Source organism: Triturus cristatus, chromosome 9, assembly GCF_964204655.1.
Source record: "Triturus cristatus chromosome 9, aTriCri1.1, whole genome shotgun sequence".
Lineage (NCBI taxonomy): Eukaryota > Metazoa > Chordata > Amphibia > Caudata > Salamandridae > Triturus > Triturus cristatus.
This window is the reverse complement of record NC_140592.1, coordinates 359333346-359360299: the sequence shown is the minus strand read 5'-3', so window position 1 is coordinate 359360299 and position 26954 is coordinate 359333346. Positions and strand designations below refer to the sequence as shown.

Here is a 26954-nt window from a genome sequence, read left to right as displayed (position 1 = left end):
TGAAGTAGAGGCAGGGTTGCTTGAACAAAACCTTATATTCACCATGCTAAATTATTTATTTACATCTGCATATTTATGGCAGAATGTTATAATAAATAATAGGCTTATTTATGTGAGGGTATATCTGGCAATATAGGGTTTATCAGTATGTCAGTGTTTCCATATATTTTGCATTAAATATTATGTTTTAACTAATACAGATGCATGATTTGTATCTTTCATAGTTGTGTTCACCTGATTTGTATTTTAATCTGTTTGCTATATGGGTTTGCCTCTGCTCATCTCGTATTCTTATATGTAAATGGTGGAATGGAGGAGCCACCATTAAAGACTGCAGGAATATCAGTTATTTGTGGATCCATGGTATACTGCAGAATAAAATCCTCTATGCTGGGAAGGAGGGTCTTCAAGAACTTGGATCAACGCAGACTTGGAAGGCGAATAGAGAATGCAACACCCACTTGTATCATACTACTTCTGGTGTTGTATGATTGCTCCTGCAGTGGAAATACTTGGAAAGGCTCAGACTAGAAAGAAAGGGGAGGTTAGACTTTTTTTATTGAACAGCAGAAGAAAAAGTTACAGTATTCAAGGCATAATCCATTCCAAGCAGAAGGTAAATGATTGTTTCCAGGATATTTACAGGCGGTAAAAAAAAGCAAAAAGAAAAGGAGTAGGTTTCTAATAGACTGATGAGATGATTAAATTCACAGACTTCCAAGTGTGTTTGGAAATGTGTAGTTGAGGAAACCAAAGATGCTCAATGGAGGCCTCTTAGACCTGTGAACAGAGAAAGATAATCATTGGTACTAAGACACTGATTTATCCTGTTTCATAGTCTATTTCTCTAAGTGCAACTGGACTGATTTACCCCTCCAAATTACTTACAAATGTGATGTCTGCAAGGCTAGTTGCTGATATATTCATATAGTTCTGGGTTACTGTTTCTTTTGATCTGATTTCCAGCATACCCCATGTACTTTTCTAACATACTCTGAAGGATGATTCATGTGTGATCATGTGCAATAAATACATCAGCTGTCTTGTTCACATTATCTATGTGATGTTTTCATTTATGTGTAGTGGGTTCCAATGTTATGCCCAAATAAAGTAGTAATACACAAAGCAAAGGCGTAACCCAGTATCCCTCAGAACCTGGGCATATATATCATAAATAACAATAGGTTCTGTCGGGTAAGACAATTTCTTTATAATTCATGACACTTATGAAAATTAATAAATCTGAAGACGACGCTAGAACACATATAGAGTGACAATGTGATTCGTGGTACCAAAAGAGTTTTTACTTTTTTCTTTAAATGATTTTTTGGAAAACCTTTTTTGGTTAACACCACAAAACTCCAGATGAAACAGTCTGCCTAGTAATTCATTGAATAAAACGTCGCAAGTGACAGTTATTTATAGTGAATAAAAAGTGCCCAAGTGACAGAATACGTGTATTATACATGTAAGTGAAAAAATACATTGGTAATACATTTACATAGGGGAGGATATTTGAGGGTAAGTCCAAATTTAACTATATAATACAAGTATCTCTGGGTCAAGAATTGATAGCTTAATGATTTGAAAGCTGTGAGACCTTCTGAAGTTTTGTGGTGTTAACCAAAAAAAGTTTTCACTCTATATGTGTTCTAGCGTCGTCTTCAGGTTCATTAATTTTCATAAATATCATGAATTATAAAGGAATTGTCTTACCCAACAGAACCTATTGTTATTTGTGACAAATAAAGTAGTAAGGCGGATGTACAGAATCAGTGTTTGAAATAATGCTATAGAAAGGGTTATTGATTCCGGGACTAAATATGGAGAACATAACTCAACTCCTCTCCCTCATATAGAAAGACTATTATATACAGCTATGGTTTGAGATTCACCATCCAAAGGGTTTTCAGCTTTGTCACCCTGTGTCTTTATAATGAGGCATATGCCAGTATGTCTAGGATGTTGCTCTGATAACAGAAGACCTATTACCCGAGGAGTGAAAAATTAGGCCTGACCGGACTTCGCGGAGTTCTGCTACACTGAACTCTGCCAAGTGACCAAAAACCGCTACCACGCTATGCAGAGTTCCACAAGCAGCGGAGTGCATTGGGTCATGCCATTCATGCTGACTTTTAGCGCTGGGTGTTTGTACCGCACTGGAAAATCAGAGCAAATGGCACCATGTGCAGCGCAAGAGGATGCTGCTTTTTTCTCGAGGGGCAGATTCCTCAACGTGAATGGAGCAGAGTTTTTCAGAACTCCACACTCTACATGGAGGACGGAGTGGGAAAAACTTCTCAAACTCCACAAGCGGAGTGGAATTTTAATGCTGAGGCCTATGAAAAATACCAATGTGGAGGCAGTGCTGAGACAAGACCCCATGAAACATATACAGACTTTTTTCAAAATGCACTTTTGGCATTAAGTTTTTCTTCCATTTGTGAAAGGAAACTATTCATCGTATCAGAACATTTAGACCATATTCTCAGCAATCACACGCAAAGGTAAATCTTCAAATCTTTTTATGAAGGAAACAGCCACTAAGTTATACCATCTATCGCATGGGTGGATTTTTTCTCAAAAGAACCAATGGGAGGCTGTCACATCAATCCTAACACCAATACTCAAATGAAGCACAATTCCATTGCAATGTCCTGCAAGCAGATAGTGTACTGAGCAGTTGAAGTGTTTGAATGAGCTTGCCATTGTTACACAGTCCACTGCTGCAAGCTTGAGGCTGGTGAGATTTTCTAGTGCATTAAAAAATACAAGGCATTGTTGACTAAGATTGTCCTGCAGAAACATATCTATCCCCAATCCATATCAAAACCATAATGAACCAGTCCAGGCTGAAAGTCTTCTGTAGGGACTGGTGCCTGTATTGCCTGGTAGCCGGTGTGGTGTAGTATAATAAACACTTTAGCAGGTTTATGAAGATTTGCTACATTTGCCATTAGCTTCCATGGCAGAGGGTTTTTCCCTCTGTTCCTGTTTCACCAGCCTGGCATGAGCCACCACCACGGCAAAATAACATGACTGCAGTTTCACTGGATAACAAGGTGGATTTCCCATCACAAATGTGTGTATTCATCACCCTCGCCTTTGTAAGGTATACAACATGCACTACTCAAGGTCTAGTTAGCACTATTCTTAATAGAATATACAGGTGCTTAAGAGAGTTCCTAAACACAATGTAATTGGACTTGCATCTATCAAGTGTTCTAACAGGCAGTTTCATGAATCTTGGCCTTGGAATGAAAAACCTCTGCCACCCTTAGATGTAGATCTTACTCAGGGGTGGCACAGGAGTTTGTTGTTTTCACAGTGGCGCAATGCCATTAGTAGGTATAAAGAGCTGCAGGTGCTCAGGTACTGAGTGCCTAGATTGTAGAAAAATGTGTAGATCCAACAGCCTACATTGAAAATGATTCTGTCGCTAACTGGCAACCAGGCCCAGGGATGTTCTGCCATGCGGCAAATGGTTCCTGCTTCGACTAAGCCTAACTACAGCATTTTGAGCTCTCTGAATAGGTGAATCTGATTGGCTGGTAAGCCAGCAAACAGGTAGTTGCAATAATCTAATCTGGAGTTGTTAGCAGCACTAAACACTATAGTCAGTGTGTGGAGGATAAAAGGGGAAGAAGGGCCTTATTATGGCCAACTGGCCAAAAGAACTGCCTACTGCTGTTCTTACCTTGGTGCTCATGACCATGTCAATCAAAGTTTACTCTTAATTTTCTTAACACTTGGCATAGCCTGACATTTTGGTCTAGGATAACAGCAGTGGGGAGAGCCAATAGGCTGGATCTTATTTTAGCCCTGAGAATGACCTCAGTTTTGGAGCTGTTTAGGTGGGTATAATTTGGCAATTCCTCTACAGGGGAGGTGTGATACGAAAACCTTATATAAGCTTGGGTTTTATCTGCCTACAGCTGCACCCCAATCTGAATATTGTTGAAAATGGAATATAGGGGGAGGAGCCAAGATGGCGACCGGAGCAGTCGCTTGAGCGCCCGGCTCCGTCGGCCCTTGGCCTCGGACTATCATCCTGATTCCTATCCTTGCCGATTTTCGAGGTGCAACGCGTGCGACGACGCGCTGACTGCGCCGCCGCTTTCCCGAAGTCTTAGCCCGCCCGGATGCCGGAGTTTTTGGTGCCTTTGTTCCCCGCCCTGGACCCTTGCTCTACTGTGGCCTCGGCCGACCCCCTGGAATCGTTGCAGTCACCGGACCCGCTGGTGCAAATCTGAGCCCGAGGTCCCGATCCCGCCTCACGCCACGCACGGTCGCCAGAAGAGCCGGGAGAGAGACGCCCGGACACCTCCTGTACCCTGCATCTGATGGGCTGGAGCCAGAGGGTAAGCCCCGGTGTGGCGGGTCTCCTACCCCGCTCTGTGGACCACGCTGTAGAAGGCTGCAGACCCCCTTCTTCTATGGTCTAGTCGGCTGCAAAGAGAGCCTGAGGGAGGGGAAGAGACTGCTGGCTTTCACCTGTTGCGGCGCAGACCTGTTGGGAATTGCCTCCTTGTCACGATCCCCCCCCTGGCCACGGTACCGTTCAACGGTAAAACATGGCGCTGATTGCCTGCTCGCTGCTGGGGGGTGATGCTCCGGTCTCGCCCGCTGCCCGCTTCGCCCTCCCTCTACCAGACTCCAGCTCCCCAGTGCCGTCCCGGATTGCTGCCGTTGGGGGGACGCAGCTTCCGCTGACATACGGCTCCGTTCTGGCTGCCCTGCGGGACTTTCGTCTGCAATTGTGTGTCGGCTTGCAAACGCTGAGTGAGCGGTTCGACTCTACACTGTCTGCTGCGGGCCGTGAGCGCCCCGTTTGTGATCAACAAGACGTGAGTCTGCCAGTGCTGTGGTCCTCCTGCGGGGAAGCAACGACTGGGTATAACGGTGCTACACTGGTGTCTGCATTTGGCTTTCCCGGCGCTCAGGATCAATCGCTCTCCTGCTCAATGGCAGATACTTTGTTTCCCCGGTCATTGCCGCCTGCTTTGTTGTTGCCTGCCTCACCGTGCCCGCAGGAGTTTCCAGCTGAACTACACCTGGCGACCTCGAGGAACTGTTCACGGTGGCCTACGACTCCTTTTATGTGGAACTCATGTACTTTACAAGCCAGGTCTGGATTTTATATGGTGTGCAAGGGGACCTCATTAGATGATCGGCGGCCATTTTGTGACTCTACTTCTCCATCTTCTCCCAAGTGGCCATATTGTCTTTGTCTGTTCGGGATGCGGGGCATTCACGAGGGGGCGGGTCTAATCGTACGCCCGCGATCGGGCCAGGGCTAGATTACTTTCTATCATCATGGCTTCACGGCCGGGCTGGACTGGGACTGGAATTGTCTACTTATGTTGTGCGCACTCGTCGCGATCTGTCTGCCTTCATTTCCGTGGTGTTACATGCTATCTTCCCACGACCGCCTTTGGGTGTAGTGGGGTTTCAGTGTGTGGAGGCTTGGTTGGCCGGTGGTGTCGGGCGCTCCTGAGGATACGTGGGCTCCTCCCCGCCTCCTTTCTTCTTTCTTCTCTTAGTTTCTTTACTCTATTCCTACTTTCTCTCTCGTCTATATTTCGGGTTCATTGGGCGACAGGCACTATGCTGGGGGGGGGGTAGGCCATAGCCTCCGCATTGGTGTAGGGTGGGGGGGTAATTTACTGTTTCTTTTTTAGTTCTATGGGCCTCTTTCTTTCATGTCTCTGCGCTATACTTGTTTCGATTCGGGGTCCGGGTGTGGGGTGGATTGAGTGGGGGCGGCTTTTAGGGGGTGCGTATTTACTACTGTGATGATCCTGTTATCTAATTGCATCGCCTTACTGTATGAGATTTTCTATGGCTGTTTTAATGATGCTGCTGCTCTCCAGTGTATGAAGCCGACTTGCGGACTCGAATCTCCTTGTTTCTATCCTTTACTGACTTTTTTCCCGAAAAAATTTTTTTTGAAAACCTTAAAATTAACCTTCACTTCTCCTTCCCCCGGTGTCAAGGCTCCCTCCAGTGTATGAATCCTGAATCGTTGCTAATCTTGACCTTGACGCACAGGGGATGTATCGTTTGTCTCTGTGCTCAACCGTATTGTGGCCGGCCTGATGGTTGTAGGCCCGTATTTGTTCTTTTACTATGCACAAATAAAGGTTTTTAAAAAAAAAAAAAAAAAAAAAAAAAGAAAATGGAATATAGAGGGATAAGTTAGATGTTAAAGAGGAATGGTGACAATGGAGAGCCCTGGAAAACCCGCAAGAAGGTGCAACTCCTTAGGATGAAAAGAAGAACCTTTTGATACGCTGACATAGTAAAGAGCTGAACCATTTCATGGCATTAGAATCAGTATTAGGAGCCTTTTGACACCATGAGACATTAGCTGAGTCATTAAACGGCATTGGAATCAGTATTTGCCACAGTCGGCTGTTGGTTAAAGAGAATGAAGTGGTCCACAATGTCAGCTACTACAAACACGTCCAAAACCAACCGTAAACAGTCAACTCCATCATCTGCATGTCTGAGGGCATCATGCAAAAACCTAGGAGAGCGATTTTGGTCCTGGTTCTGACAAAAACTAAATTGCATGAGTGATAGGCAGTTACATGCCTACATGCAATTGGAGTTGTGAAACAACCACTGTCTCCATGACATCGCTATCATATCTAAGACAGAGATTGGTGACTATCCTAAAATTTGTAGGATTCAGATTGGTTTTTTATTTTAGTGGTAGTAAAGTAGGTCTGTTTTAGATAGACTGAGACTATGGCCTCAGTGAAAGAGGTGATCCTAATCTGGAAGACACATAAGGTGAACAGGAAGGCGTGTTTCCCAGGGAGCCAGGTAGAAGCTGAGTCCCTGGCTGTGTTGGTAGTGATGAGAACCAGCAGGACTGAGCTAGAGGGCAATGAGAAGGCAGAGCTCTGATGTGAGAATCATTGACAACTTGTGAATGGCCATTGAACAGCTGTGACCAATCCCAGATTTAGTTCATAAATAGTTGGTGTAGGTTGTCACAAAACGGAGTAAAATGGGCTGTCACAGAGAAAGAGTGATGGTGAGGGGGTAGCAGAGATGAAGATGTTGATTAATGTTTTAGAATCATGTTCTACCCTCATAATTTCTTTAAACCAATACAATTGTTTATAGTCACAATAAGTATCATGACAATTGTGCGTTGTTTGAGAAGTGAGCAGTAGAGTAGTTACTGTGCCGGGTGCTGATGTTTCTCCATTTAGACTCAGCCCAACAATGTGCCTTCTTTACAAGTTGTAAATAGCTCTTGCATGCATAATGTGACTAGTTTCTGGATTTAGTAGATTTTGTGGAAGAGACAGGAGGTTGTTCATGGCTGAGGAAAAAAGATCAAATGTCGTGATTGTATTTACGACTTAGAAAGGGATGTTGATAGGGTGTGACCATTTTTTAATAACAATCTTAGGGTTGCCTCTGGGTAGGAACATTGGAACATAAAATAGCTGACATTTCTCTTGGATTATAGTGAGAAATATCTAGCTCCACAATTCTATAACTCACTCAGATAAAAGGGGCAGGGTGAGCTGTACTTCCCTGTTACCTTAAAATTGGCCACATATTAATATGAAATTATTCCCTAGTGACCATCTAGGACCCACACAGATGGACAGGCCAATCCCAAAAAAGCAGGTTTGTTATTGGGGAATAAAGACATTCCATTATACAAGATCACACGTGACAGAGCTCTTTTAGCAGGCCTTCACCCACAGCAGAGGAGAGAAATCTCGAAGTGCAAAATTAAAAAATAAACAGGGAAATAATTAATATGCCATAGGATTTTCCCACTGTTTCAGTTAAGGGCATCTATTATGCTCCATTTAGGACACCTTGTAGTTTCGCTAATTGTCCAGCTAGTACATTGTCTTTTTTGGCAATGCCCTTCTAGCACTCTTTTCTATCAAAAAAAAAATCAAAGCTATCGCTTTACATTTTTCCATAATCCTGCTGTCAGTTCACTTTGTAATCTTTCATAATGCCATCAGTAGTTACAATCTGCAATTCCATAATATCCCAGTAATTACAGGGTTAAATTATTTTATAGTGCTGCAGCCAGTACATTTAACTGTTTCATATAAAGCTGCTAGTATACACACTTCAGAAACCTTTCTGATTTTGTAGGCACAGAGCATAGCCCTTTTCACCCTCAGGCATACTGGACTGTGCCTCTCTAGGTGCAGTCATTTCACTGAGGTCAGACTTGCTGTGGTGTGTATCCAACCTTCCATTCCACTGACTGGTCTTGCTCATAAAGGAGATGACATCAGCACTGGCAGAACAGAGAAGACATGGCAGGTCCAATGCTAAAACCTGGAAGGCAGGAGGAACAGAAACATTTTTGCTCTGTCTTTCTTGGTTCTAACCTCTCCTAAGATGATGTGCTCGTGAGAATCCACTTGATGGCTTCTACTCTTGACTTCAGTGGGAACTTCGGCAGAAAACTTAGGGGCATATGCACAAGGAGTTAACGCTGCATTAGCAGCACTTTTCCGACAGTTTTGCGGCAAGATTTTAATCGCCTTATGTACGAGCTGCCGCTAACCTCTGTTAGCTGCAGTTTTCCGGCGAAAACGTCCATTATGAAGATCGCCACTTCTGACAAAACTGCAGGGCAGGACTGCACACCATCAATAAGATAGTGCGTATTCCTGGGCCTCACTCATGAAAAGTGTTGCAGCGCGGCGACAAGATAGCGTTGCAACACTTTTTCACTACCCCCTTCTTGCGACACCACAGATGCGCTGTATTTACTGGACAGCGCTCCATGACACAAGTATTGACAGATGCACCTGGAATCCTGACGTATCTGTCTGCGCTAAAGTCACCCTTTGCAGCAGTCGTGTCACAACCATGACGCAACTCCAGCAACGAATGGGGCCAGCCTATACCTGTGGTACTGCATCACCCTTACGCCTGCCATCATGCAGGCGTAAGGTACTGATGCAGCGCCGTTCTTGAGGGTTGCCCGGGTGTCGGCGCAGTTGAAGACCCATCAGTGGCGGTTGTGCGCTGCGGTGTCACCGTCTGTAAGCGTTGGCAGAGTGGTGGTGGTGAGGGAGTTGTCGAGACGTACTTCGGTGGCCTTGATCCAGCTTAGAGGGGGGCGATGATGGCGATTGTGTATGGTGGGCATGGTGAAGACGTGATGTATACAATGATGGTTGGTCCAGGAGAGTCTGGTAGTGTGGCTGTAGTTGAAGGTCCTGATGGTGGAGGAGATGTGCTTGACCGTGTGTCCTGCTATGTGGCTTGCTGCGGTGACTATTTGCTTGAGTCTGATGTTGGGGAGCTACCCCAGGAGGGGGTAGTGTTCTGGTCACTGGGGTTGTCCAGGTGGAACTTGAGTATGCCGAGTAGGATGTCATCGGTGGATGGGAGAGCCTGGTGTGCAATGAGGTCTACAATGGTATCGGAGAATGAAGGTCCATGGCCCGGGGGGCCTGCAGATAAGGGTGCCGCAGAGGATGGGGTTGTGGTTAATCCAGATCTGGAAGTTGAGGTGTTCCATGGTCACCGGTGGGTCATGAGAGTGCGTGGTCAGTCAGAGTGTGCTTCTGTAGGTGATGGCAATGCCTCCTCCTGGACGCTCGGGGTGGTCCCAGTGGGTGATTTAGTAGCCATCAGTGATGGCGATGGTGATGTCCAGTCTGTAGCAGATGTTGGTCCTAGGAGGGGAAGTGGCGTCCATGGTTGATGGCGAGGAGGGGGCTGGCGCCATAGGGGTGGAGTATCCGAGAGGAAGGGTCCTTGGTGCTGAGCACGGTCCAGGGGCAGACGGACGCAGACGGGCTTGCCCATGGCTTGCCTTTGGCACCGGAGACGTCCATTACAACACAGGCATTACATCGTAATGCTTTTAGAACGCAAATCCAACAACGCAGGTGCCTTTACATCACATTCCATTATAATGCATGGTGAGGTCAGTAATGGGGTATTTTTAATTTTTAGGGTGGGTATGTGTTTCGGGTGTCGGGGATGAAATGTGGGGTGTATTATGGGGTAAAATTAGAAATTTGGGGTGTGTTTTGGGGTCAATCATGAAATTTGGGGTGTGCATTTGGGTCAAATATGATTTTTAGGGTGTGTTTTGGGGGCTCAAAGATAAATTTTAAGCTTCAGGGTTTGCTTTGGAGTGCAAGGGTTAGTCTTAGTGTTGCACTCACTGAAGTGGGAATAGTAATGTTTACATCTCCGCTATCCAACACTGATGCAATATGCCTAGTATTAGTATGCATTGCAATGGAATGCGATATAATGTTATGCGTCATAACTCCATATATACCTTTGGCACACCAGTGGTAAGCCCGCTGCACATGGCCGCCATTGAGGAGTGCTGCAGGGGGGACTGGGCAGCTGGGAAACTCCGGAAAGAAAACTGGATGGGGCGTGGATGCGGGGTGTGTGTGTGAGCGGGTGTTGTAAATATTTAGATGAGAGAAATCTTACCTCGAGGTCGGGTCCCGTGTCTTCGTTGCTCCTGCTCTCCTGAGTCTGCTTCCAGGAACAGGAAGTAGGCAGCCAGGCTCACTCCCCTAAGCCAATCACAACGCTGCAATGTGGCGTTGGGATTGGTCATTGGCGCCGGGATGAGGCATTCAGTCAGGGGCTGGAGGTGTGGGCATGTTCTCCATGCAGGCTGTAATGCAGCCTGCATTGCGAACAGGACAGTGCGCATGACTGCTTTGTGCAGCCTGAGTGAGCCAACAAACCAGTCACTGTGCCCTTGAGTGGGCATGCCACTCCACCCCTGCCCTGCTCCGTGAGAGGAGCAACCCTACCCACCCTCCCATCCACAAAGGAAACATGGCACGATAACATGAGGAAGTTATCATCATGTGATGATTGTTCCTCTACTTGCACTGCTTGGAAGCAGTGGGGCGCCGCTCTTTCGCCATATTGGATGAGCCGACACTGGGGGTGCGTCATCTACAAGTGCTAGGCTTGGGCAACTCGACCCCCGGGCCTCCTCTGCTACGTGTCCCACCTACTCCTTACCTGGACATTGAAACCGTGGTGCAATCCGCTAAACTCTCTTCAAATCTGTGACTCAGCCAGCAAGAGCCTCCGCCAGGTGGGATTTCACAAGTGTGGCTACAGCATGAACCCCGCCAAGTCCACTGGTGAACCTCCCGATGCAGTTGGTGCAGCAGGGCCCCCTTAGGTGTGAACTTGCAGCGCTCCCGCAACACAAATTTGGCGCAGCTCAGGGGCCTCAACCTCCACAGAATCCGTCCAGCACAACCTCATCTGGCCTGTGATGAGGAGAGGTGCCGCCCACTGTTGGTAATCCTCTCTGTGCTCCCCTGTGTAGTGGTGGATCGTAGTATGTGATGCAGACCTCCCTACGTTGGTGTGCAGGAGCACCTCTACCATTCACAAATCCAAGGGACGCAAGGCGGTCTTCTCACACGGTCAGCAACGTGTCTCCATGCGACCGGCCAGACTTCAGCACCGAGTACGGGCGATTGCGGCGCCTCAATGTCTATTGCCACGGCTCATCGACTCCACAGCTCCTCTGCACCCCACTCCTGGCTCCAGACGCAGGTACAGCAAAACATCCAGGCTCCAGACGCAGGTCCAGCAAGGCATCCAGGCTCCAGCCGTAGCTCCAGTGAGGCATCCAGTCTCCAGACGCAGGTCCAGCGAGGCATCTAGGCTCCAGGCGCAGGTCCAGCGAGGCATCCAGGCTCCAGACGCAGGCACAGCGAGGCATCGAGGCTCCAGGCGCAGGTCCAGCGAGGCATCCAGGCTCCAGGCGCAGGTCCAGTGAGGCATCCATGCTCCAGGTGCAGGTCCAGCGAGGCAGCCAGGCTCTCATCCTGGTCATCCTGGATGTTGGGTGGCTTGAGGGGGTTGTTGATGTGTGCTGCACTTTGCCCTGGCTGCTCCATTCTGCATTTCATTGTTTTTGTGCCTATTTTCTATTGGAGGTCGACTGATAGGCTATTTATTCAAAAAAAAACTCACGTTGGGCTGACTAACGTGCTTTTTTTCCGCTAATGGGCCTTTCGTTGGATTTCGCCCGCTAACGCGGGAATTCCTATCACCATCACGCTAATGTTAGCAGCAGTTTTCACCACTGATCCCTGAAGCTATCGCCATGTAGCGACATCTTGTACATACGTCGCTAACAAGGCGATTGTTTTCAGTGGTAGGAAAACTACTGCTAACTATCGTTAGGGGTAGTTTTTGCCAGTCCTTGTACTTATGCACCTTATAGTTTTCTTTTAGAGACGGCAACCCATCATTAAGGATTATCCTCAGACTCTGGGATCTTAAAACCTCTGTGCTTTTTCAAGACAATCTCCAAGGGTATAAGTGTCAACAGATTAGCCGGAGAGAAGAGAAACAATCAGCACAGCCTCTACAGTACCACAATTAAAATAAATAAAATGTTTGCCTAGTGTAGCACTGGCAAAAAAACATAGTTGTAAGGATCATCTGGTGAGCAACATGTTGCTCATAAGTTACACGTTGGGGACCACTGCCCTAAACAATCAATCAATCAGGCCAGTTTAGGTAGTGCGTGGTGCAAACACCTTTTGCCACGGTATTATAAAAGCAGATTTCGGAGGTGGTAATATGTGAAAAGAATGTCTGTAAACATTTGTTGTGTGGCATTTTATTGTGGTGGTGATGCTGGAAGATCCATGAGCACATTGGTGCATTCACAAGTTATCAGTGTATGCCTGCCTGAGGCTGGCAGATCCAGATGTACGTTGTAGTCCTTGACTGAATGTTCCATGAAAAAGACTGTGAGTTGGACACCAACCAATTGCCAACACGACAGATGGAAAATACTTGAGGTGATTTTTCTGTAGAAAGTGTCCATGATTCACTGCACCCAGCAGGGCCAGCAACTGTTAGTCTTGAGAATGTATCTACAAATTGGTGTTGCATCTGAATTATCCACATATGCCCATGGTGAGCTGAGGATCAATTTTCTCCCTGCAGCTCTAGGACATTTTTGGTGGTACTTTGTTTAACTGTATGATTTACAAAGTGATCTTGGTTGGAGATGGTGCATCTAAAAAAGGGTGTGGAGAGGGATGCCTAAATTGGGCAGCATCCGTGATGCTATTTCCAGATCTATTAGGATCACTGTAAAATCCAAACTCCAGGAAACAAGGTAGTTATAAAGATCGTTTTTTTATGTAGAATAAAAGAGACACAGCACATCAAGCTACTGGTAATACACCAACTGTCGACCCCTGGAACATGGAACACAAACCGTACCACGCAGACACTGTGTTCCATATTCCAGTGAGCCCAGATTACATAGCAAAACAGAGAAGCTTACATAATACAGGATGCAACACATTTCCCTCCTTAACAAAAGAAAAATGTTAATCTAAAAACCGTACAGGTAACCTTCTTTCGCGAAGATTGTTCTTAACTCTACATGCCACAGAAGATGTGGAAGGAGGAACATTTTTTGAAAAGTCAGACAAATTATGTGATGCACAAGATTCAACAACCGCAGGCATTTTATACCTTGCCACCCTTCTTACATTCCAGACTCTCCCATCCTGAGTAATCACACTGTTCTTACAAACTTTCACCACCTTAATGGGATGGTAAAATCTAGAATATCCTTTAACCAAAAACCCAGGCTTCCTGATCCTGACCCAATCTCCAACAACAAAGTCAGGAATCTTGACGTTCATTTTATCATCAAACCTTCTTTTCATCACCTCCTGTTTACTTTTTACCTGTCTAGCAACATCATCAATATCAGTTGTATCATCTGTTTTATTGTACTTTTTAATCCACCAGGGACAAATCTCAGACGAAGGCTCCCTCCCTTTCAATAACCTGAAAGGACTAATGCCCGTCACTGAATGCGGAGTGATCCGGTAAATCCACAGCTTCTTCCTGACTACGTCTAACCAAGGTTCACTTGACCTTTGTGCCACCTGAACACTGTCCTTGAGAACTCTGTTAAACCGCTCCACTTGACCATTCTCCCTTGGTTCATATAGAGACGTAGTCACATGTTTGATGTTACACATATCTAAAAACTCCTGCATCTCATGAGATGTAAGTTGTACCCCATTATCCGTTACAATTATCTCAGGATACCCTTCACGAGCAAATACCTCCCTAAAGAAAGTCACAATAGTCTGAGTTGAAATATTAGCCACAAACTTAACCTCAGGCCATTTGGAATGGTAGTCGATCATGACTAAAGCAAAGCGAGCTCTGGGAGGCAGATTGCTAAATGGACCAGAAATGTCAAAAGCCACCTTCTGCCAAGGGAACACTGGCCACACCACCGGCTTAAGCGGAGCAGAAGAAGTGTGAAGCATCCTATCGCTATTAATGCATTCTGGACACTCCCTAACAGTTCTATCCACCATTTTGTCAAGGCCCGGCCACCAAAAGTTAGCCCTAATCAAACGCTTCATCGAAGACATACCCAAATGAGTTTGGTGTGAAATGCATAAAATTCTCTTTTGCATGGCATTCGGAGGAACGATCTTACCCCCTTTGAAAATTAAACCATCACTTTCCTCAATGTCAGCAGATACCTGACAAAAAGGAGCAAGATCAGCAGAAACCTCCTTTTCCTTAGGCCACCCATTTTTCACACAACACAAAATTTCCTGGTACAACGGGTCTTTACCCATTTCTAATGTCCATTCACTTTCTGACAATTTTACAAAATCCTGAGATACAAAGTCTTTCAATGTTGCAACTATATCTAGATCCTGTTCAATCGAAGAAACACAACTATCACCACACGGTAACCTAGACAAAAAATCTGCAGTTACATTGTTTCTACCCGGAACATAAGCAACTTCAAAATCATACTCCTGTAAACGGGATGTAAGACGAGCTATGCGGGCAGTGGAGTTCCAACCACCCCCAGGAGACAAAATACCAACCAGGGGTTTATGATCGGTTCTCAGTGTGAATCTGCTTCCCCAAATATAGTTGCGAAAATGCTCAATCGCCCAGACACATGCCAAAAGTTCCCTCTCAATAACAGCATATCTTCTTTCCGTTTCAGACAAGGTCTTTGAAGCAAATGCTACACACCATTCATCTTTACCAGCACATTGGCTAAGAACCCCACCTAGTCCATAAAGACTAGCATCAACAGTGATAATGCATCTTTTGTTGACACAAAACGACCTTAAAGTAGGGGCATTAACAATCTCCTCTTTGATACACTTGAACGCTGCATCCTGTTTGTCTGTCCATACAAACTCAGACGATTTTCTCATCAACTCTCTGAGAGGTTCCATTTTGGTTGCAAAATTTCGTATAAACTTACTATAGTATTCACATAACCCAGCAAATGACAACAATTTATCCTTATTATCAGGAGCTGGTGAATTAATGATAGCATCTACCAAAACCTTTTTCGGTACCACACCTTCCCCAGAAAGTGTGTGTCCAAGATATTCCACAGATTTACAGAAAAATTTGCATTTACTGGCTTTGAGTGTTAGCCCATATTCACTTAACCTAGAACAGACTTCTTTAATATGTAGATAATGCTCATCATCATTTTTTGAAAAAATCAAAATATCATCCTGAAAACATTTCACAAAAGTAGACAAGTCTCTGAAAATGTGATACATAGCTCTCTGGAAAACAGAAGCGGCCGAAGCCAGGCCAAAAGGCATTCTTTTGAACTGAAAAAGACCATGTGGTGTTATGAATGCAGTGTAATGTCTAGAATCCTCTGTGAGTTCAATTTGATGATAGGCTGACCGAAGGTCAAGAGTGGAAAATACACATGCTCCATCCAACATACATAACATCCCATCCTCGTCGCCAATTGTAAAATCCAAACTCCAGGAAACAAGGTAGTTATAAAGATCGTTTTTTTATGTAGAATAAAAGAGACACAGCACATCAAGCTACTGGTAATACACCAACTGTCGACCCCTGGAACATGGAACACAAACCGTACCACGCAGACACTGTGTTCCATATTCCAGTGAGCCCAGATTACATAGCAAAACAGAGAAGCTTACATAATACAGGATGCAACAATCACTGTATAGAGTTTCTGAAAGCACCCTGACAGGACAGTAGCTGTGCGCCAGGAAGATCACCTTCTTTTTTTCTGTTTTTTGTTTTTGTTTTATATAGCGCAAACTCGACCCAAAGGTTTCAGAGCGCTTTCCATGAGCACCAGTTGCGTTACAGATGGACACATTTTTTTTTTGTTTGGCACGGGGCGATTAAGTGATCTGCCCAGAATCACAGGATATTGAGCATTCCTGCCGAGACTCTAACACATTTCTTGCCATTACGCCACACCTTCTCTAGCCTCGGGAATAAGTAAGGGAAATGCAAAGGTGAGTGAGGGGAACTTATGCCATTGTTGGCACAAGTTCTTATTAACTCCTACCTCTACATCAGATCCTATAATACAGCAGTGGCAAGCATGGCACAGTCATGGTCAGAGGATGCTACACATTTATATAAAGACACATAAAATTCTTAAATCCCAGATACAGTAAGGAAATTCCGAAAGTCACTAAAATAAAATGTATCTTAGTCAATACCAGATCAGCAAGCATAAATCATTTAGAAAAGCAAGTCATATCTGCAGCCAGAATATCAAATTATTTTTCATCACGGAAATTTGACTCTCTGCCCTTATCTTTAACCTATTAGCATAGAGTGGATACAAAAGTAGGTAAATCAGCAGATTGTATCTCTATAAATTACAAAAACACTTGGACAACCGACTCCTTAAAACTCACTAACAGAATTGTTGTTTATTGCTCTACAAATATGTCCATCGTCAACATCATCTATTACACAATCTACTTTGCACACCGACCAAACCCAAACTTCTAGGTTGAATTGACAGACCTCACGATAAAAATTAACTTCAATAAGCTTAATTTGAGCCGGAGCTTTCCGGTGCTGAGCACTGGCACTTAATTTGTTTCCGGTGCTCGGCACCGGCACCTAATTGTCAACACCACACTTAGAGCAGTCTGCCACAAGGTGGCGCTGCTCGTGTAATTTGGAGATAAGCAGTATAACAGTGACGAATACCTGCCTCCCCAGCCATTCCTTTAACTTTGGGGACCTGGAATAATCTGAACTGTCACATTTACATGCGAGAGAGAGGGTTAGTAGTTGTTTTGGCAGCGATGACAGGGACGATGGGTGGTGCAAGCTGCAGTGGCCTCCTCGTCAGAGCCCTGGCACTTAATATTTTACAAACTAAGCACTTTACCTAGAGGATTTGCAATCTATGAATACATTCTAGTTCTAAATATTTTATAGAGCTTTCCAAGCAATTAATAACATAACAATGCATCTAAATCAATGGTTCATACAAAATTGCTAATTGGGCAGATATTTTATTTATGATTAGAATGCAGAATTGGGAAGGTATAGAGTCAGTTTTTGAAAACTGTATTGAATTTGCCCAAACCTGGTGCAGGGGACAGGTTTGTCCCCTGCACCAGAGAGACAGGTTTGACACATTGGTATCGAATTTCCATGAGGTCAACTTTAGCATTCAGAGACAGGTTTGACACATTGGTATCGAATTTCCATGAGGTCAACTTTAGCATTCTGGTATAAGCTATAATCCCCAGGAGAAAATAACATTGCAATGCTACTGTAGAAAAGAAGTCCGAAGAGTTAAAAAAGGCTGCAAGGTTAAGAAAGCAATTAGATATAGTTGTAGAACAACTCTCTCAAAACTCTCCCATTTTAACATCTCCAGAAAGGCTTTCTAAAACAGAATTAGAAATAAGGACTGAGGAAGTTTCAAGAGAAAGGAATTTTTTTTACTTATTATTGAAGCAGTCTACAATACCGTTGTGGATTCAGGGAGGAGTGAAATGGTCTTTCCTTATATTTCAGTTTTACCAAACTCTGAAATAGGGCATACAATTTTATAATTTAAAATTAGTTTTAAAACATTTTATGCAGACGTGAGATCGCAAGGTGGTTAAATGAAAGTGGCTGGGGAGGTGGAAAATAAATGTGGAATTAGAATGAAATGCTCTAATATTCATATCTTATTTGAATATTTATTTTTAGAGATGGAAAGGCAGAGGTTTTTCAAATGGATCATATTGAAACATGGAGTGACTAATCGCTTGAAAGAAATACATTTTTTATTTTCAATGCAGGTTTTAGATGCTGCTCATGCCATAGGATGTTTTTTATTAGCGGTTATGAATTGTGCTATTATATAGATTATTTTATTCAGCAATAACAGTGGGGCCGATTCACAGAACTAATCTGAGACAAAATCCTAAACTTACTACTTATGGTATTCACAGAATGCACTTACGACTACTAACTTTACTGCTGCACTCGGGCTGGAATTTCCGCACTCGGGCTGGAATTTCCGCACCCGGAGTAGAAATACCGCAATTGTGCAGGAATTTCCACACTCGGGCCGTAATCTCTGCTTCTAGGCCGGTATACCCACAATTTGGTGTTAATTAACTATATCTGATGCATGGTGGGGATGGAAGGCACTTGGACTGGTGATTAGCATTGAGGAAAATACTCAACCGGCCAGAATGCGGGTATTCTGGCCCGGGAGCAAAGATTCTGGCACAAGTGCGGGATTTCCGCTCTAGGTGCAGAAATTCCACTCCGGGAGTGGAAATTCCGGCCCGAGTGCGGACGTAAAGTTAGTAGTCGTAAGTGAAGTCGTAAGTGCATTCTGTGAATACCATAAGTAGTAAGTTTAGGATTTTGTCTCAGATTAGTTCTGTGACTCAGCCCCAGTATAATTAGTGATGCGGTGCTATTTATTGTTTTATGTTTAATGAACAACTGCCTCAATAAAGAAATGTCTCAATGGAACTGAACTAAACAAACAGGTAACTCAGTGGAAGATAAGCTTTACTTTACATTGATCATCAATATTTGCAGTTAGAAGCTCCATTGGCAAAGTATGCTATACTAGATAGTATCAATGGCTGGCTGATCCATTCTCTCCATAATGGCGGTATCATTAGTTTAGCCTTACTTTGGTACCCTAGCTAGACCTTGAGCTGTCTAACAACACAATGCACTGATCCAATCGGAGTTTAAATCAGATCATTGTTTTAAACTTAATAGTATTTCTCACCATTAACACCCTAATAATGGAACTGTCCCACTATATTTGTATGTAGGCCTCTTCCCATGTTACTATATTCTTTCCAGTAGTGCAAGCTCTACTTCTATCAGTGCAGGTTAACCAAACCGGGGTCAGATACTAGCACTACAGCAATTTGAGATGAATTTGCCTTTTAATTTAAAATTATATATATGCCTTGCATAATGCTCCCTCCCAATACATTTTCATCAATCTGTTGTGCATCACTTTATCCCCTCTACGAATACAAATAGTGCAGAGATCATATGAGAATTTGTAAACCAAGGCACCCTTGAAAGTCTTCTTTTGAATGGTGTTGGTGGTCTAATGGCACCTTTCTAATGTATTCCATTCCGTCGTTGCAAACTTTCTCTTAGATCTCTCTAATAGTTGTCGAATGTTTGTCTGATATCACAGTCAAACAAGTTTGACATGTCGTTTTCCTCAAAATTCAGAATATGTATATCAACATCGCTGGTGGAAAGTATGGATTGCTGTATATGAAAAAGTGATTGAGTTTGTCATGCCAAACAAAATCCTATGTTTTCAATGCATTTAAATTGATCAAAGACCCACCTACAAGTGTCCTATCCACATTCTTTCAGTGAGCTCTTCGGACACTATTCATTGAGAATCTAGAACTGTGTGGACTTACTGTAAAAAGAACCATATGGGCATTTACACACTTCCCTCTAATTTGAATGGCTAAGATTCTTGCCTTTTAGTTTAGAGCAGGCTTCTCCAACCAGTAGCTCGTGAACTACTCACCAGTGTGCAGCCCAGCCTACTAAAGTAGGAGCTAATGCTTGTTTGAATTAATATGTGTATCCCAAAATTGAAAAGCGTGTATTTTTAGAACTTATTTGCTTAGCTGATGCTTGGGGACAAGCGGCATGATTTTTTAAAATTATACCTAAAACAGATTTTTGAGTGATAAATCATGAGGCTTCGGGGAGATGTAACTAAAATTATTCCCTTGGTGAGAGAGGCTATGAATCTACAGCTGTCATGTATTAACCCTATATTTGCATACCAAATTGATAATGCCATTTTCACATTACTGATGACAACCTTGCCTGATGCACTGAGGTAACTACTGATGTCAGTCTTGCATGGGGTGGCCACTAATGTAATCTTGTCTGGCGTGCTCACTACTAGCACATTAGTAGCTCGGTATCATTTTCATTTGACACATTAATAGCTCTTTTCACAGAAAAGGTTGCAGACTCCTGGTTTAGAGGCTTAATTGTATTTTGTAAATCTTACAAACATGTTTGAACAATCACCTTCAGTGACTACCATTGGGCAGCCTGTGAAGTCTATAGTCACAAAAGAGTTTTAGCCACATTATACCTACCCAATAATTACAAAGTCAAGTTTGGTCATCGAACTCGGTAATTTCTAATACTTTTAAATTACAAAGGCTAGCTCATTTTATATAGCTTGGTTTGATCATCAGTAATATTTACTCCCAAATATATATGTACTTAATATGCCAACAACAAGGAATGAGGAATGTTAGACTTACATAAGTATGCATTGATTTCCTGTTTCAGATATATTTTTTATTATTGTTTTTTACAGAGTTTTATATAGCGCGAACTTGACCTGAAGGTATCGGGTATCAGAGTGCTTTACATAGCACCAGTTGCATTACATGAGGACACTTTTATTTTTGTTAGGCAAGGGGAGATTAAGTGATTTGCCCAGTATCACAGGATGTTCAGCGTCATTGCCGAGACTCAAACCCAGTTCCCCAGATTCGAGGTCGACTGCCCCAGCTGTTAGGCCACCTCCTCTCCCCAAGATATGCTGAAGTTTATATTAAGGCATGAAATGTTTGAGAAGCTAAATGACAACTTTCTTGCCAGAGGAATTGTGATAACTTCATAAATCCCAATTACAGATGTCTGATTTATATCGCATGATCCCCATCATGTTAGTCCCATTTCGCTTTTTGAAGGCTTTTTCTGCTTCCAGTGACACAAAGGTTGCCCCGCTACTTTAAAGGTTTGACCCTCCCTAATTTAACAGCCTTTTTGAAATGTGTAAATTCCAGTAGTTTGACTTATACCTTATTTAGTTCATTATTTAAAAAATAAGTCCCTTAGGGGGTGATTTACTTATATTTTTCACTAGCTCTGCATCTTAAAAGTGACACAAAGAAGCACAAAATGTTTTTTTCACTTTACTTTCCAAAGCAAAACTTGTTTTGCGCTGGATATTAACTAAAAGTAACGCAAAACAACGCAAAGCGCTGCTGTGCACTGCTTAGCATCAAGGGGACGTCACATGGGCGTTCCCATGCAACTACAAAATCTATGCTTGACTCTCACACACACCCTTGCACTATGGTACGAAGCTGTGCGCATGGCACACGGCAGCAAGATTCTGTGCCGGCGCTAGGTAGAGGGGAGTAGGGAGCCATATCTCTGTAGAAATTGTATTCTCCCGATCCCTCTCTGTCACGCAAAGCAGCGCAGTACAGCATTTTTGGCTGCTGTGCTGCGTTGGGTGATACTTTAGTAAATCTGCCCCCTAGTCTGGCGCCTTCCCTACATTTTTATCTCTGTAGCATGTGCTTTACATTTTGTATCTGCAGGCACGTACAACACAACTGTTTAATGCCTGTTCTTGAAAAACCTACTTTTTTGATTCAGAAGAGAAGCTTCACCGTATTCCTTCTTAGGAACCTTTAGTTGTTTAATACGCTTTTGGTTGATGAGTGAACAAGCCCTCTTTCCACGGCATAGTCCCATGTTAAACATGCAATTTAATATTAGTAGCTGTTGGAGCCGGCCCTTTCTACAGTGTCACCTCCCAAACATTTTGCCCTCCTCCTCCTACTTTTTGCTGAATTCGTTTTTGTTGGCCTGAGGACGTTCAGCACTTTACCACTACTAACCAGTGCTAACATGCATGTGCTCTCTCCTCTAAACATGATAATATTGGCTCATACCCAATTGGCATACTTAATTTACTTATACGTACTTAGTAAAGTGGTACTATAAGTGCCCAGGGCCTGTAAATTAAATGCAACCAGTGGGCATGCAGCACTGATTGTACCACCCAATTAAGTAGCCGTTTGAACATGTTATGTTATGTTAAAATATGTTGTGTTATTTGATGTTATGTTATGTTATGTTATGTTATGTTAGAGGGATTTGTTGAGCGAACAAGTACCCAAAGGTATCAAGGCGCTAGTCCAAGTAAGAGCTCGATAGCAGGATGGGTCACATAGGGAACAACCAAGTTTTAAAAAAAATTAAAAGAAGGAGATTTGGGATTGATCTAATGGAAAGAGGGAGTGAGTTCCATTCTTTGGCAGTGGAGTTAACAAAGCCTCGGCCTCCCCGATTAGTTCTTTTGAATCTATTAACAAGTTTTTGAGTGCCCCGAAGATCTCGTGCATCTTTTTGGAACATACCATTGGATGCATGTTTGAAAAACTCTGGCCCGAGTCCTCGCAGGGCTTTGTGTGCAAGGCAGAGAGCTTTGAATTGAATGCGCTGCCCGACAGGCAACCAATGAAGACATTTGGTCTGTAGAAGAGGTGTGGCGCAGCGGCCAGGGTGCCTGACTCCAGACCACGGGGTACACGCTTCGATCCCCAGCGCCGGCAGCAGGTTAGCCCAGCACCATGTGACTCTGGGCAATAGCTCGCTTAATCTTCCCGACGGCCCCCATCGCCGGGACACCTCTCCGGAGGTAGCTGTGCACTTTACGAATGTTGGTGTTTCATTTGATGGCATAAGTCAACGATAGATGTTTGGGAATCCCAGTTAATATTTTGGCAGCAGCATTTTGTAGAACCTGCAGCTTACTTAGATGTTGTTGCTAGATGTTAAGATATAAAGCATTGCAGTAGTCTCAGGCCTGCCATTGCAGAGCCTGTGTGTGCAGTTTAAACTGCCATTCCGACTTGGCAAATTAAACCTTTTGTCAGGCCCAAACTGTGCTTTTCAGTACATATAAGTCAGCATTTGCATACAGGGCAGGGTGCAATGTATTTTAAAAGGAGGACATGTACTTCTCAGTTTTATGTGCCCTGGTAGTGAACAAATTCGTTTTTCACTACTGCAAGGTCTATCACTCCCATAGGAAAACATTGGGTTACCTTATTACATTTTATAAGTGTAATTTCCATATGGGAGGATATAACTTGTTCAAGTTTGGGGTCTCTGGATTCCTAATTTAAAATCCTAACTAATGGTGATGTTGGATTTTAAGTTCTAATTCTGAAAATGCCACTTTTTGTAAGTTGCAGAAACAACAGTTGATGGACAGAATGCAGAACAATGTCATACATTCACCCCAGTACAGAGATCTGGGCCTACATCCATTGTTTTTTGCTCACCATGCCTTTCCAGTTTGAACCCAGCCATATTCAAATCACTCTTGACCCTGTGCCTCATGGGAACAGTCCAGCCAGAACTGCCAAGCTAGGTCCTTCCTGGACTGGAAACAAGCATCCTAGGACTTTTTGTAAGTTGGCATTTTCTTGCCTTAACCATTTGGTGCTTGCAGTCTGTCTCTGGTCACATGACAGGGTGCAGATGTCAGTTGTGATTTATGTATTCCTCCTAGACAGTCAAACACAATGGGAGCTTCGGTGTGACTGAGCAGGCCATCACTGGCAGGATGGGAGGGAGGAGTTGGGCCCAGCCTCGCTTACACCTGAATAGGTTGTGTCCTGTCCCCACACAAATGGCTGCATACCCCCTCTAATTAATCCGGAGCCAGGGCAGGGAAGGCAGGGCATCTGTGCACTTCAAAGACATGCCTCCAGAAGCATTTTCCCACTTCAAAGGCCAACTGTGTATAAAAGAAGGACATCAGACATCACCACTTCAGTACATCTCTGGACCTGTGGATACTCTGCCAGGAAGAAGGACTGCTGTGCTGCTGATGGACTGTCACTCTACAGGACTGTACTCTGCTGGACTCCTGTTTTGCTGTGATGACCTGCTGCCCTGAGTGAGAAAGACTGGACCTGCATCTCTTGAACCCAGAACCCAGAGTAACTCCAAGAGCTAGTTGGCTGGCCTCCTGATCTGAAGTCTCAGGGACATAAGAGGCTTCCAACCTCCTGCACCTGGCAGTGGCAGGTAGGCACTTACATCACCACACAGGCAAAAATTGTGGAAGGCTGCAGAGTAGAGGTAGGCTCTAGAAGGGTTCAATGACACTCACAGGCTGCCAATCACTCAAAGTGCTATTTGTGTGTGTTTGTGGGTAAGTAACCCTTCTGAGTGCATCCTTCCAGGTAGCAAATGTACCTTAATGTCTGTTGGAATTAGCTGCTTATCTTCTTATCCCATGTTCCATACGATTGGTGTTGAACTGAGCGGTGATGCAAACAATCGAATCAAAGCCTAAATCAGGGCATGCAAACTGGCACTCTCGACACTCAACTTCACCATCTTCACAGGTATGTGGAATGAGGCGCCTAAACAGACACAGTTCCTGGATCACAAACTAATCGTCTGTCATCCTTTATCATGTTTGTAACATCTGGAGCTCTAAACCTGCAGTTCTGCAGCATGTTGAGCATGGTAAACACACCGCAATGAAGTAGTGCAGGAAATCCTACTGTTACATCAGCTATCTAATCTTATGTCTTTCCTTCACCATTCCTCTGACCGTAGGTGACACTCAACCACTTTTATTGCAGTGTCTCACTCAATATCTTTAAGTCGTTGATGTAGATACCTGACACACTTTATTAGGCCGAGGTCTACTGACTACCTGCATCAATGAAACTGCACCTTGTCTTTTAGAAGTTTCCTGTAACCCTTTTTGATTTAATCAATCCGAATTAACTACTTTTAAGAAAAGAAATGATGCATTTTATGGAAACGTGTATGTATAGTGGATGGAATCAAGACAGAAAAATGAAACACTTGAGAATAGGCAGTAAAACATACATGTGACTTAATAAAATTATAGAAATAAAGTGAAAGAAGAGAGCTGGGGAAAAAATAAAAGAGGGAGTATTTTATTAGACGTTGTAGTGAGGTTGAAAGAATCTCAAATGACTCGCCAGACACCCACAAACCTTGTTCCATATATGACTCTGCCCTCTGGCTCCAAGTATCAAGGCTTCTACGTGCTACTTTTGTAGGAGCTCTTCTTCCAACTGGTCTTCTCCTGGCACAGTAGTTCTGACTATACCGTAAGCAAGACTATGCTAGCTATGGCTGGAGATACATAGATGAAGATAGAGTTCACCTTCGGTGGTTATGTCATGGCCAAGCATGTCTCATGACATCATACTTTCCTCTAGTTTACTGCCAACAGGAACAGGTCCTCATTTGCTGTCGCACTGATGATTGCCAATTTGACAAGAATACCCCCTTTTATTTTTTTTAAATCAGGAGCCTGCCAGTCCTCCCACTCAGAAGAGACCCAGAGGCAGACCCAAGGGCAGTACAAAGAAAAGCCACTCACAGAAACCAGAGGTAAGAGTCAGCAGTTTGTTTGTGTTCACTCCATCAGTAAACAAAGGGAGAGGGTGGTGAGCAACATAGGTTGTTGGGACTAACCTGGGCACAAGAAATGTATGTACAGGTTTCTTTTAAATTACATGAAATGCAAATCTATCATTTAGCACTATATTTTAGCTTGAAATGTGCCCTCACATCTATTTTTGATGCTATGACGCATTTTGCGCTAAAAATAAAGGCTCGAAAAATGCCATTGCCATGAACAGCAGTGGCTCTTGTTCTGGTTGTTCGCGTTGTTCCCACGCTCCTGACCTATACATTTGCCAAGAACGGCTGTGTAATTGCCCAATGTGGAATAATGCTATAATTTCAGGAATGTCAGGAAATTTCCCCAAAATATGCAAATTACGCTGCCGTGATTTAATTTTTACCCGGCCCTACTAAGCATGATGTACAGAAACAGAAGAGGTTTTAAACTCAATTTTTCTTCAACAGGTAGATGCACCAGCCCAGAAGAGGCCAAGAGGAAGGCCCCGGAAATGGGTGAGTTACATTGCTGGTCAGTCCCCCTCCTCCTCACGTCTAGTCGAGTGATGAATGATGATCAAAGATGATACACTAAAATGTATGATACAGACGGCAGTTTTAAAAGGCACCATTACTCATTCACGCTACTGACATTATCTCCACAGTCCTCTCCTTCACACTCCTCACTGCTCCACACTCTTTCCCCTCCAGTGATAAGTGAGGCATATAAATGATGGCGCACTCATATGGTTTGTGAGCAGTCCATTGCAGGATTGCATTGTTTGTCTTTCTAGCTCTAAGTTTGATGAGAAGGAGTAAGGAGCGAAGTGTGTAGACTTGGAGGCATTGGACAGAAAATTGAGGAATAAGATTAAGAAGCATTAGAATTATGAGCACTCTATTGAAGACAATGGAGTGCTCTGGGCTTCTACGGGCTGGTAGAAGCCCGCAGAGAAACATTCTAATGTTTTTTTTTTTCATTCACAGCTGCTGCTGTGAACAAAGGCCTCTCAGAGCCCAAGGGGATTTCAATCCCCTCGGGCTCTGTGAGGCCTTTGTTTTATTTGTTAAAGCGGGTCTTTAGTGGCCGGTATCACCCGCTAAGGCTATATTAGAACATTGGAATGTTGGGAGCTCCATTGAAGACAATGGAGTGCTCCAGGCTTCTAATGGCCGATAGAAGCCCTGAGTACTAACATTCCAATGTTTGTTCACAGCTGTTGCTGCAATAAATCCCCTTTCAATCTATCCCAAAGAACTCTGGCTAAGGCAAAACATTAAATTCTAAAGTAAAACTTCCCTTGGTGTAACCAAAGCTAATTCTTAACACCTACGTGTAAGTTATCCCTTCTCTGGAAGTCTGGGGCTGCCCC

At 43.8% G+C, this 26954-nt stretch overlaps 1 long non-coding RNA gene across 1 annotated transcript in view; it reads left to right on the top strand.

Moving 5' to 3' along the window:
- LOC146797937 (uncharacterized) overlaps positions 1-26954 on the top strand; it is a 94595-nt gene that overhangs the window by 25255 nt on the left and 42386 nt on the right. Inside the window, exons 3-4 of the long non-coding RNA XR_014968563.1 lie at positions 25486-25569; positions 26050-26097. This is a non-coding gene — a long non-coding RNA (uncharacterized LOC146797937). The remainder of the gene's footprint in view (positions 1-25485; positions 25570-26049; positions 26098-26954) is intronic.